General features: G+C 37.4%; 1 protein-coding gene across 5 annotated transcripts in view; it reads right to left on the bottom strand.

Annotated features, from left to right (window-relative positions):
* Positions 1-13,875, bottom strand: part of LOC117718776 (nonsense-mediated mRNA decay factor SMG5-like) — a 121,381-nt gene that overhangs the window by 74,786 nt on the left and 32,720 nt on the right. The window lies entirely within an intron of this gene.

The following is a 13,875-nucleotide window of genomic DNA, read 5'->3' as shown; positions in this document are numbered from 1 at the left end:
TAGGAGAAAGGGGTGATTATGACCAAAATTCACTCTATACAATATATTAAATAGTCAAGAAATAAATAAATTTATACAATGGAAGTAAGAATTAAATATATAGAGATTCTAAGTAGCATACATAAAGTCAAACATATACATATCATGCAAGGTAGAGTGACATGTATAGTTAAAAAATAAACTGGTTTAATCACTTCGTAACATAAGATATAAACAAATTTCTGAATAGAGCTTATTTCTGAGTGAAATCTATTGCACAGGCAATAGTCCCAAGATTGGCAAACAGATACATTACATATAAAGCTTAAGAGCAGTAAAAGAAAGAAAGTACCAATAGACTAAAGAAAATGAGAGAAATATTTATCTGCTGTACTTTGGGCAGGAGGTTAACATTTAGACTTTACAAAGAACAGCAACAATGAAATACCAAAAAAGTCCAATCAATAAAAGGGCCAATTGTCAGAACAGATAGTTATCAAATGACAAACTACAAATAGCTAGTAAGCACTTTCAAAGGTGTTCAATAACCCTAACCATCGAGCAAATGCCAATTAAAACTATTTTAAGATTTTATCATGTTCCAGCCAAAATGGCCACCACCAAAAAAATAGCAACAAATAATGTTGGGGATACAGGAAGGAAAGAACCCATATTCACGATGGGTGGATGTATAAACTTTGTAGCCACTGTATGATTCAAGGTAGAATTACAAAATCTGATAGCAGAACTACCATGTGATAGAGCTTTATCACTCCTGGGCATACACCCAAAGGGCTCTATGTCCTACCACAGAGACACTTACATAACCATGTGTGTTGCTATTCTTTCAAAGTAGCAAATAAATAAATAAATAAATAAATAAATAAATAAATAAATAAAATTAGACTAGAAGCCTATCAAAGAAAAAGTTAATGAAAATGTAGTGCATATACACAATGGAATTATGTATATTAACCATAAAGAAAAAAGAAATTTTGATGAAAATAAATAAAACTGGAAAATATTGTATTAGTCAATGTAACCAGGGCCCAGAAAGACAAATATCATATTTTTCCACATATATGTGGATCATAGCCTCCAACTGTTAAATGTCCATATTTAGGTGAATACAGATGTGGGCAAGGGCTGGGAATCTATAAAGGGACCCAAGTGACAAGGGACAAAGAAAGCTCCAAGGAAGGAAGAAAAGAAGATAATATAACAAGACAGAAAGAGGGAAAACTTGAGTTAAAAGACACAATGAGAAAAAGAAAGGCAAGGAAATAAAGGTGAACGTGGAAGGAGTTAAGCAAAATGAAATACATGTGGAAACCCATTTCTTTATAAGCTAATATTAAAAATAAAAATACTCAAGGAAGTCAGTTGTCACGTGCTGCTTGATGTTTGTTCTGATGAACAAGTCTAGCCGTGGTTAAGCCCTCCTATAACAAGTCTGGCCTTGGTTAACCTCTCCCATAATTGCATTCTTTCTATTTTAGTAGAGGCAGACTGTCCTGGGAAAAAGATTTCTGCTTAGTCTTACTGTGTTATTTGCTAATCTGAAGTAAGTGTCTTTGCTACTATCTCTATCCTCATTTTAACTTCATGTTAAATGAAATGATAGTGCATCAATGAGTTCTAGTTACAATTTCTCTTTTCTAATAATAAACCCAGTTCTCTTAAATGTAAATAATAATAATAAGTTGGTTTAGACTTGTGTGGAAATACAAGGGAGTCCTTTCTTTCATCACTTACACCACTGCCTGCTCCGAGTCAAACTCCTCCACCATCACCTCTGCCACCTTCACCACCTCTGTCTTTACTACCTGAGGACTGCTATGACTCCCAGCACGTTTGAAACCTCCACCAACATGGCTTCTGCTCCCTCCACCAACTTTGCTACCATCATCACATGGCTGTAGTGGAGGAATTGGGGTCAGTCCAAGGTAGCCGTGTAAGTGACAACCTAAGGTGTAGTCATCATCAGGACGAGTGGGGGAATGGCTATAGAGACAACAGCAACAATGACAGGACTCGTTTTAAATATAGAACACTTGAGCAGGTTTACCTACTAAGGAGAGAAATAAGAAAGATAAAAAGGATAACTCTACTGGTCCTAGATTAAAATGGATAAGAATATTAGAATACTAGTATGGAAATAAACAGCAATAGTGCATTCTATAACTATAATTTCCATACCGTGCCTATCTGCAGTTCCCTACATGTATTGTGTAGTTCTGTGCTTTCCTCTATGTTTTTGTATTTAGCAATACACCAGCGGGACCTTCTCTCTTTCTAATCTCAAGCAAGGCAGGATTCAGAATCTGCTTTTTCCTGGAAACCTTTTCTAGTCTTCTCTTTTTCCTAGAGAAGCATAATGTTCTCTGGACTTCTAGAATCACTGCCCATGGTCCAGCCCAGGATTTTTCCATACCCTATTTTAGTTATTTTATCTCCAAAAAATAACCAAAGTTCCCAGTCTGTGTAACACTTTCACTTATTCACTCAAAAAAAAAAAAAAAAAAAAAACCAACTAAAATACCACTAGTAATAACACTTTTAAAAAACTAGATTTGTAATCCTAGTGTGAATGCAGCCAAGTAAGAAGATTGTGAGTTCCAGATTAAGCTGAGTCACACAGCAAAACTATGTCTCAAAATCAACAACCACGACAAAATTATATCAAACATCTTCATGTCACCAAATGATAAAAAAAAAAAAAGGTCTAACCTACTGCTCTGTTTGGTAAAGGGAAATATTTGGAACACAGGCACATGTATTTGTTTTCATACTATCTATGGCAGCTTTCACATTTCAATCAAAAATGGTGGCCCACAGGTTCTAAAATGTCTATCATCCCATCTTTGCAGAAAAGATTTGCCGATAGGATATACTAATAGTTAAAGCGCATAAATTCTTAAGGTGAGATTTAAAACTCTGTGGAAGCATGCAGGAGAAATCCTTGATGTAAGCTTTGAGACATTAGGGGTTTCTGGATATAGCACCCATCAGTCTCTAGAATATTGATGAATGTTCTACATATGAACCATCTTGTTGAGAAGGCAGAATTCATTTAGGACATGAAATACTTGAGGGAAACTCTGATGCATATGTCTGGGCCACCATTCCAAAGCACTAGGGAGATCTCCATTGGTAGAAACTAATTAAGATCACATTTACTTAAAATGGTCAGTTTATTGTAAAGTTAATATGTCCAGATAGCTCAGGCTATTATCCAGTTCCCAAGAAATACAATTCCAAGTTGGGACTCCCTATAAATAAAATAGCAACTCTGAGACTAGTGATTGACCTGAGAGGCTAGCTTTTAAAATTGCCTAAAACAGAGAAGTCTATATAATACCTATTATTCTTTAAAGTCTTTTTAGAATTTATTATCAATTTTAATACCAAAGCCAGACCTAAAAATATAACATTTAATACTTCCTTGGGTTTTTCTTTTATCTCACATTCATAAATATACATATATAGAGAGACACACATACAAACACATGGGTACACACAACCTGAAAACGAATACATGTGTCCATATACAAACATAGCTTACATGTGTATATGATTTGGTAAATATGTAATTAAATCTAATGCATGCATCCTTGTAAATTTGTCATCATTGAAGATGACTAGTAGGTTCTATTAAAGTACGTTGATTCAGTTGGTCAGAGGGACTGCCCATGTAGTCTGTCAAGGAAGCAAGCATATGGGGCCATCTTTGAGTTCATAAGGAATAGCATTAATAGTTTCTTGCTTCTCTAGCAACATCTGGCTTGGATAAAGAGGATGGAGTTAATGTATTTGCTATCCTGCCCTCAGAAGCTCCATATGCTGATAAACATCCACAGGTAATGGGTAACTGGCTCTCCCAAGAACTGAAGCACAGATTTGCAAGTGAAGAATTAGTTTTCTCCAAGGGAGTCACACTGGAGAAACAAAGCATTCTTAATGGCATGTTCCATACCCAGCAGTAGATGACCAACCCAAAATGGACTCAATGGCATCTTTGTCTCAAATGATTCTTTGTCTCAAAATGATGAGCCAGGCGTTTTTCTTTTCTCATTTTGCAGGTCGTTTGTATATACATTATGGCTTTTAATTTTGTGTTTTTAAGGAATTCCTGTGTGTGAGTATATGTGTCTCTGTGTCTATATGTGTCCCTTGTGCCTCTTCCTGTTTGTTTTGTCCTAGTCTGATTTGTTTGTTTTCTTTTAGCTGATTAAAAATCTATTTTCTATAATAAAATCTATTATTCTATATCTAGATTTTTATATAAAAATCTATTTTCTATAATAAAAACAAACCAAGATAGATGACAAAGTTCTGGATGCAGGTGAACTGGATGGAAAGAATAAGGATATCTAGATATTCATAACACTGGAGTGATGCCAACGTGTCCTCATGGGTTTCATCTTACTGTCATCCATAGCTCCCTTTAAATCTCAGCTACGGTCATGTATAATTTTTCCAGAGATTACTACAGTGCTTAGCTTCACGGACAGGTATCTTCTCAGGAATTTCAGGAAGCCCTCTGTTCTGAGATAACATGTTATCACATTTTAATAAGACACATGAGGGAATCAGTTTTCATTAAGTAACTACTGTGCTCAAGAGAAAATAATGAAGTATCTTAGGATTGTCTGAATACTGCTATATAATTGGAAAAGCATAATACAAGGATTTGCTGCATTAAGGTGTCAAATAGGTAACGTGACACAGACATAACCGTCACTTTCTGTGCCAGGCACTGTGCAAGGTAGGAGAGACGGACACACAAGAAATGTCTAATGGTAAGAACTCCCAAACATTTTTTTAAGTTTTTCAATTATTTGTCTCTCCAGAAATTGAGTATCAATTAGTCACAGGAGAAGTGTGTTACATTTCTAAATACGCTGTCAGGCAGTGGTGGCATGGGGGAGGCAGAAGCAGGTGGATCTCTGTCAGTATAAAGACAGCATGACAGCCAGGGCTACATAGAGATATGTCTTGAAAAAATTGTCTTGAAAAACTAAAAGTTTTAAACTTTAAATTTGAACATTTTGAGGCCATGCCATGGCACTTGGTAAGCCTCATTTACCACAGTTTACTTTTAGAAACTCAAAGCCAGGCAGGTCCTTGCCTGGGTCTCACATAGTTTTTAGCATCTGTATCACCTGTAGTGGCATTTACATCTAAGTCTTAAGCACACTGAAAAGGGCACCAGTGCTCTAACAGAATACAACACTTTCTGAATAACTCTTATAACTATGGTTAACCTGTAAAATAATGTCCTCAGCACAACCTATGACCTAAAGTGTCAGAGCACTCGGGCATCACAATGTCCATAATGTAGAAACTTGCCACTGTGCTGTTTTCTCCCTCTTCTGTCATCTTAGTGCATTACTAGCTTGTCACGCCCTACACAAAATTATTAAAGACATTAATTCCAATTTGATGAAAGTCTGTTTCTCCTTTACATAAAACTTCTGCACTGTCTGTACCCACAGAGGAAACTGTTACAATTACACGGCAGAACCAACAATCAATAATGGAATTTTATACAGTCCTCAAGTATTGATTCTCAATCTGGCTGAGTCTCCTCTGTGCACCAGATTCCAGCTCAAAATTTCTTTGCTGGGCTTGATTATTATTTGAATATTATATAAACAAAGAAAAACTAGTCATTTCTCCTAAGCCCATCCCAGCCATCACTACAATCTGGTCTTATCTAAGGAAGCTGGTTACTTAATCGTTCAATTGTTCAGGCCAAATAGTCTGACATTCTTGACTCTTTCTCCCCATAGACTTCTGATGCAAACCACCTGTAAATCCTGTCAGCTTGACATCTAACCAGACTGAAATACTTTCATGTCTTATCCCTGTTAGCTTCCGAGCTCATGACTACATCTCCAATTCTAAGAACTTTAAGATACTTACTGGCTAAGATGACTGTTTGCTCTTTCCATTAGGGTTTCAGATTTTAGAAGACAGGAATCATAATTGTTTTGTGCTTTGCTGTGTTTCCAGCAATGAGCTATCATATAATAGTTACTCAACAAACACTGACTCTGTCACTTTCCATAACATCACCTTTATGAGAAAATTTTTGATATTATAATTTAATTACAATACATCTCTCTTCCTTGTTGTTCCTCCAAACCTTCCCAAATACCTTTCCCCAGTCTTTCTTCAAATCTGTGGCCTCTTTTTTTTTTTTTTTATTGGAAGAACAACCTATTATATTATAAAATTTTCAACAATATTCTTAGGTGTGGAAATATCACTGAAGACCATTTATGGATATATGTTTCTTCACATATAAAATGAGACAAATTGAACAACATAAATTCCCTGTCCATGCAAAAAAAAAAAAATCTACAACTGTGTGTACATGCAGAGCTGACTTAAATTATAGGATATTCCTTTTCTACTCAATCCACTGTGTGATGTCTACTCAGCTTCCTTTTACTGTTTTGTCTGATAATATATGTGCAGTCCTAGTTCACAGAGCCCTTTTATTTCTGTTGCCTCCCTTGACATTCTGCCAAAACTGCCAGGACATCATATCATTTCTACCTCGCAAGTGATGATCTACAAACTCAGAGAAATTAACAAATCTATTATGTATAAAGCATATTATCTAGTACTTGAAGGTTTTATAATCATGGTGTGTACCAGAAACTGTCCAAAATGTTATTTTAACTAATATTAATTGCTACATATGTGGCTTAAGGAATTCTGAGACCATTTTCAATCCTCATGAGGGTTTCATAAGACGCTAACCTTTATGAGAGCACCTTTTTGAGAGCTTCTACCAATTTAAGCGCTATGATGGCTAAATTTCAGAGTCAGTTTGAATGGACTTGGAATCATCTAGGAAACAGACATCTGGACTGGTCCATGAGGCAGTTTCCAGAAACATTTAACTAAGGAGAGACTCACCCTGAATATGAACAGTACCTTTTCGTGGGCTGGGATGCAAAGACTAATAAAAAAGAGAATGCAATCTGATAACAAGTGCTCATGTCTGCTTGCTAGCTGCAATCACAATGTCACCAGCCACCTTGCATTCCTACCAATGTGTGCTCTCTGTTATGCTAATATCTTTTCAAAATGTGAGCCCAAATACATCCTCCCTCCTCTGAGTTTTCTTCTTGGGTATTTTATCACAGCAATGAGTCCTGAAAAGACCCATGAGACCAAACTACCCCCTTCTCACTACAAGAGCACTGACTGCTTCTCCTACTTATGTATTATGTTGAATAAATGACTGCCTCCAGAAATCTGCTGGAAAGAGTAGGAACATAGAATAATTTTAAAAGTTTAACTACCAATTAGCATCTTTGTACAGACAAGAAGAATTCCACATGGTCTACCCCTAGATGGACTGCTACAAAAATTCAATAGCTGATGAAAGGAGAATCAGTTTCCCCCATAGATGACCTTCTATGTAGATTCTCCAATCTCAAGTGGTCAACCCTAGACATATATACATGTAAGCAACAGTAAATTAACTTAGTAGGCTGTATATATGTGTGTGTATATATGTGCGTATATATGTATATATAGTATATATGTATATATATAAATATATGTGTGTGTATGTGTATATGAGTGAATACATACACATATACATGCAATAATAATAATAATAAAGAGATCATGAATTTGGAAGAGAGAAAAAGGACAGGAGTGGTCAGTTACTGTACTCATGTGAAATGCTCAAAAATTAAAGTTAAATAAAAATAAAGATTTTAGCTTCAAGTTAAGCAATAAGTATTTGCTATGTCCTCAATTTCAAAAGATCTTTTTACACCTATGCACTATGCTGCCAAGAAAAGAGGAACGAAACTCCTGTTGGGAAGAGTCAATCCATCCTGGTTCCACAGTATAATCAGTCCTGTGCCCACTCTGCTGAAAAGCATCCCGACCACGATTTTTCTTCTTACCTCCATCTCTAGTCAGGGTGGTCTAGTCTGGAGCTGCTCATGCACACATGTGCTTGTTCCCACTCCTTCACACTGCATCTTGCACCCCAACTCTCACACCCAACATACCACATTCTGTGTTTTCAACATCTCAATTTTCTGTATAAGAATATGGTGATGTTTCCTTCCAAACAGATAGAATCTATGTTGTAAGGGCCAAGCTGGTTGGTTTAAAACGAATCACCTGAATTTCTATTGTACTTCTCTTCTAGCTCCACCGTGATCTTTAAAAGACTCCCATCCAGATAAAGGAACATAATATCTGACGCAGACACTCTGAAAGCCTAGGATGTAGACAGAGGGAACCAAATTCCAAGGGCACAGTTCCAAGAGAACTTAAACCAAGCTAATGAAGAAAATACAGAAAACCCAGGAATTTTAACCAAAAGCCATAGTGGGAATTTGCATCCATCTATTAAAACCCAGTAAAACATTAAATTCAAAGGTCGGAACCTCAACAGAAGTGGGTGGGGTGGGTGGGGCAAGGTGCATCTATTAATGTCAAGATGTAAAGGGATAGAGATAGATGGAGGGAGGGAGGCAGGACGCGGCAGGGAAGCAGGAAGGGAAGGGTTTATTTAAAATTATCTGTGGACAGAACAATAGGGAAAATGATGTCATCCAGAGAAGTAGGGGGATGAGATAGGACACAAAACAGCCTTTCTTGTAGAATGTGTCCTGCCGGGACACAAATACAGAGTAAGTGTAAATTCAGAAATAAATTCACCTGGAAGTATTTAGCCAGCTACGGTGGATGCCCTTGCACCCCTTAGTTTGTGGAAGGAAGAGTGACCACACTAGTTCTCAATAGTTCTAGACGACTTGGATGGGTTTTGCTGAGCTACCTGGAACTACATTTTTTGATGAAAGCAAACATCCTTCTCCTGGCCTCTTCAGAATCTTACCTTTCCAGAAGAGCAGGTAGAGAAGTTAATGCTTAGTTTTGTATTTGCGCTAACAAATTAACACACGATTTCTCTCCAGCCTCTTGGGGCTTTTCAGCTTCTTCTAAAACCAGCACAAATTCTCTCTCCATTTCACTAGCTGTTAAGGAATTTGTTACTGTTGTTTTTAATCCTATTATCTCCTAGTAGGCAGAAAGTCAATGGCCATGTATGCCTCCAGATCAGAAATCAGAACAGTTAGACTGATACCTTCCTTGGAGGAAGTAGGCAAAGTAATTGGTGAACTTAGAAAGGGCTTGCAGATCCATAAATGTCCCCAGTTGGGAGTGTTGTCTCCTTATGTAACCCAAGTAGCCTTTGATGGTAAGGGGAATTTTTCCAAGGACGGGCTGTCTTAAAAGCCACCTTAGGACCATGCTGCGGTTTCTAGGGTTGAATTGTCTGAATACTGCTATATAATTGGAAAAGCATAATACAAGGATTTGCTGCATTAAGGTGTCAAATAGGTAACGTGACACAGACATAACCGTCACTTTCTGTGCCAGGCACTGTGCAAGGTAGGAGAGACGGACACACAAGAAATGTCTAATGGTAAGAACTCCCAAACATTTTTTTAAGTTTTTCAATTATTTGTCTCTCCAGAAATTGAGTATCAATTAGTCACAGGAGAAGTGTGTTACATTTCTAAATACGCTGTCAGGCAGTGGTGGCATGGGGGAGGCAGAAGCAGGTGGATCTCTGTCAGTATAAAGACAGCATGACAGCCAGGGCTACATAGAGATATGTCTTGAAAAAATTGTCTTGAAAAACTAAAAGTTTTAAACTTTAAATTTGAACATTTTGAGGCCATGCCATGGCACTTGGTAAGCCTCATTTACCACAGTTTACTTTTAGAAACTCAAAGCCAGGCAGGTCCTTGCCTGGGTCTCACATAGTTTTTAGCATCTGTATCACCTGTAGTGGCATTTACATCTAAGTCTTAAGCACACTGAAAAGGGCACCAGTGCTCTAACAGAATACAACACTTTCTGAATAACTCTTATAACTATGGTTAACCTGTAAAATAATGTCCTCAGCACAACCTATGACCTAAAGTGTCAGAGCACTCGGGCATCACAATGTCCATAATGTAGAAACTTGCCACTGTGCTGTTTTCTCCCTCTTCTGTCATCTTAGTGCATTACTAGCTTGTCACGCCCTACACAAAATTATTAAAGACATTAATTCCAATTTGATGAAAGTCTGTTTCTCCTTTACATAAAACTTCTGCACTGTCTGTACCCACAGAGGAAACTGTTACAATTACACGGCAGAACCAACAATCAATAATGGAATTTTATACAGTCCTCAAGTATTGATTCTCAATCTGGCTGAGTCTCCTCTGTGCACCAGATTCCAGCTCAAAATTTCTTTGCTGGGCTTGATTATTATTTGAATATTATATAAACAAAGAAAAACTAGTCATTTCTCCTAAGCCCATCCCAGCCATCACTACAATCTGGTCTTATCTAAGGAAGCTGGTTACTTAATCGTTCAATTGTTCAGGCCAAATAGTCTGACATTCTTGACTCTTTCTCCCCATAGACTTCTGATGCAAACCACCTGTAAATCCTGTCAGCTTGACATCTAACCAGACTGAAATACTTTCATGTCTTATCCCTGTTAGCTTCCGAGCTCATGACTACATCTCCAATTCTAAGAACTTTAAGATACTTACTGGCTAAGATGACTGTTTGCTCTTTCCATTAGGGTTTCAGATTTTAGAAGACAGGAATCATAATTGTTTTGTGCTTTGCTGTGTTTCCAGCAATGAGCTATCATATAATAGTTACTCAACAAACACTGACTCTGTCACTTTCCATAACATCACCTTTATGAGAAAATTTTTGATATTATAATTTAATTACAATACATCTCTCTTCCTTGTTGTTCCTCCAAACCTTCCCAAATACCTTTCCCCAGTCTTTCTTCAAATCTGTGGCCTCTTTTTTTTTTTTTTTATTGGAAGAACAACCTATTATATTATAAAATTTTCAACAATATTCTTAGGTGTGGAAATATCACTGAAGACCATTTATGGATATATGTTTCTTCACATATAAAATGAGACAAATTGAACAACATAAATTCCCTGTCCATGCAAAAAAAAAAAAATCTACAACTGTGTGTACATGCAGAGCTGACTTAAATTATAGGATATTCCTTTTCTACTCAATCCACTGTGTGATGTCTACTCAGCTTCCTTTTACTGTTTTGTCTGATAATATATGTGCAGTCCTAGTTCACAGAGCCCTTTTATTTCTGTTGCCTCCCTTGACATTCTGCCAAAACTGCCAGGACATCATATCATTTCTACCTCGCAAGTGATGATCTACAAACTCAGAGAAATTAACAAATCTATTATGTATAAAGCATATTATCTAGTACTTGAAGGTTTTATAATCATGGTGTGTACCAGAAACTGTCCAAAATGTTATTTTAACTAATATTAATTGCTACATATGTGGCTTAAGGAATTCTGAGACCATTTTCAATCCTCATGAGGGTTTCATAAGACGCTAACCTTTATGAGAGCACCTTTTTGAGAGCTTCTACCAATTTAAGCGCTATGATGGCTAAATTTCAGAGTCAGTTTGAATGGACTTGGAATCATCTAGGAAACAGACATCTGGACTGGTCCATGAGGCAGTTTCCAGAAACATTTAACTAAGGAGAGACTCACCCTGAATATGAACAGTACCTTTTCGTGGGCTGGGATGCAAAGACTAATAAAAAAGAGAATGCAATCTGATAACAAGTGCTCATGTCTGCTTGCTAGCTGCAATCACAATGTCACCAGCCACCTTGCATTCCTACCAATGTGTGCTCTCTGTTATGCTAATATCTTTTCAAAATGTGAGCCCAAATACATCCTCCCTCCTCTGAGTTTTCTTCTTGGGTATTTTATCACAGCAATGAGTCCTGAAAAGACCCATGAGACCAAACTACCCCCTTCTCACTACAAGAGCACTGACTGCTTCTCCTACTTATGTATTATGTTGAATAAATGACTGCCTCCAGAAATCTGCTGGAAAGAGTAGGAACATAGAATAATTTTAAAAGTTTAACTACCAATTAGCATCTTTGTACAGACAAGAAGAATTCCACATGGTCTACCCCTAGATGGACTGCTACAAAAATTCAATAGCTGATGAAAGGAGAATCAGTTTCCCCCATAGATGACCTTCTATGTAGATTCTCCAATCTCAAGTGGTCAACCCTAGACATATATACATGTAAGCAACAGTAAATTAACTTAGTAGGCTGTATATATGTGTGTGTATATATGTGCGTATATATGTATATATAGTATATATGTATATATATAAATATATGTGTGTGTATGTGTATATGAGTGAATACATACACATATACATGCAATAATAATAATAATAAAGAGATCATGAATTTGGAAGAGAGAAAAAGGACAGGAGTGGTCAGTTACTGTACTCATGTGAAATGCTCAAAAATTAAAGTTAAATAAAAATAAAGATTTTAGCTTCAAGTTAAGCAATAAGTATTTGCTATGTCCTCAATTTCAAAAGATCTTTTTACACCTATGCACTATGCTGCCAAGAAAAGAGGAACGAAACTCCTGTTGGGAAGAGTCAATCCATCCTGGTTCCACAGTATAATCAGTCCTGTGCCCACTCTGCTGAAAAGCATCCCGACCACGATTTTTCTTCTTACCTCCATCTCTAGTCAGGGTGGTCTAGTCTGGAGCTGCTCATGCACACATGTGCTTGTTCCCACTCCTTCACACTGCATCTTGCACCCCAACTCTCACACCCAACATACCACATTCTGTGTTTTCAACATCTCAATTTTCTGTATAAGAATATGGTGATGTTTCCTTCCAAACAGATAGAATCTATGTTGTAAGGGCCAAGCTGGTTGGTTTAAAACGAATCACCTGAATTTCTATTGTACTTCTCTTCTAGCTCCACCGTGATCTTTAAAAGACTCCCATCCAGATAAAGGAACATAATATCTGACGCAGACACTCTGAAAGCCTAGGATGTAGACAGAGGGAACCAAATTCCAAGGGCACAGTTCCAAGAGAACTTAAACCAAGCTAATGAAGAAAATACAGAAAACCCAGGAATTTTAACCAAAAGCCATAGTGGGAATTTGCATCCATCTATTAAAACCCAGTAAAACATTAAATTCAAAGGTCGGAACCTCAACAGAAGTGGGTGGGGTGGGTGGGGCAAGGTGCATCTATTAATGTCAAGATGTAAAGGGATAGAGATAGATGGAGGGAGGGAGGCAGGACGCGGCAGGGAAGCAGGAAGGGAAGGGTTTATTTAAAATTATCTGTGGACAGAACAATAGGGAAAATGATGTCATCCAGAGAAGTAGGGGGATGAGATAGGACACAAAACAGCCTTTCTTGTAGAATGTGTCCTGCCGGGACACAAATACAGAGTAAGTGTAAATTCAGAAATAAATTCACCTGGAAGTATTTAGCCAGCTACGGTGGATGCCCTTGCACCCCTTAGTTTGTGGAAGGAAGAGTGACCACACTAGTTCTCAATAGTTCTAGACGACTTGGATGGGTTTTGCTGAGCTACCTGGAACTACATTTTTTGATGAAAGCAAACATCCTTCTCCTGGCCTCTTCAGAATCTTACCTTTCCAGAAGAGCAGGTAGAGAAGTTAATGCTTAGTTTTGTATTTGCGCTAACAAATTAACACACGATTTCTCTCCAGCCTCTTGGGGCTTTTCAGCTTCTTCTAAAACCAGCACAAATTCTCTCTCCATTTCACTAGCTGTTAAGGAATTTGTTACTGTTGTTTTTAATCCTATTATCTCCTAGTAGGCAGAAAGTCAATGGCCATGTATGCCTCCAGATCAGAAATCAGAACAGTTAGACTGATACCTTCCTTGGAGGAAGTAGGCAAAGTAATTGGTGAACTTAGAAAGGGCTTGCAGATCCATAAATGTCCCCAGTTGGGAGTGTTGTCTCCTT

The sequence above is a fragment of the Arvicanthis niloticus genome, chromosome 13 (genome assembly GCF_011762505.2).
Source record: "Arvicanthis niloticus isolate mArvNil1 chromosome 13, mArvNil1.pat.X, whole genome shotgun sequence".
Classification (NCBI taxonomy): Eukaryota; Metazoa; Chordata; class Mammalia; order Rodentia; family Muridae; genus Arvicanthis; species Arvicanthis niloticus.
This window is presented reverse-complemented; position numbering and strand designations above follow the sequence as displayed.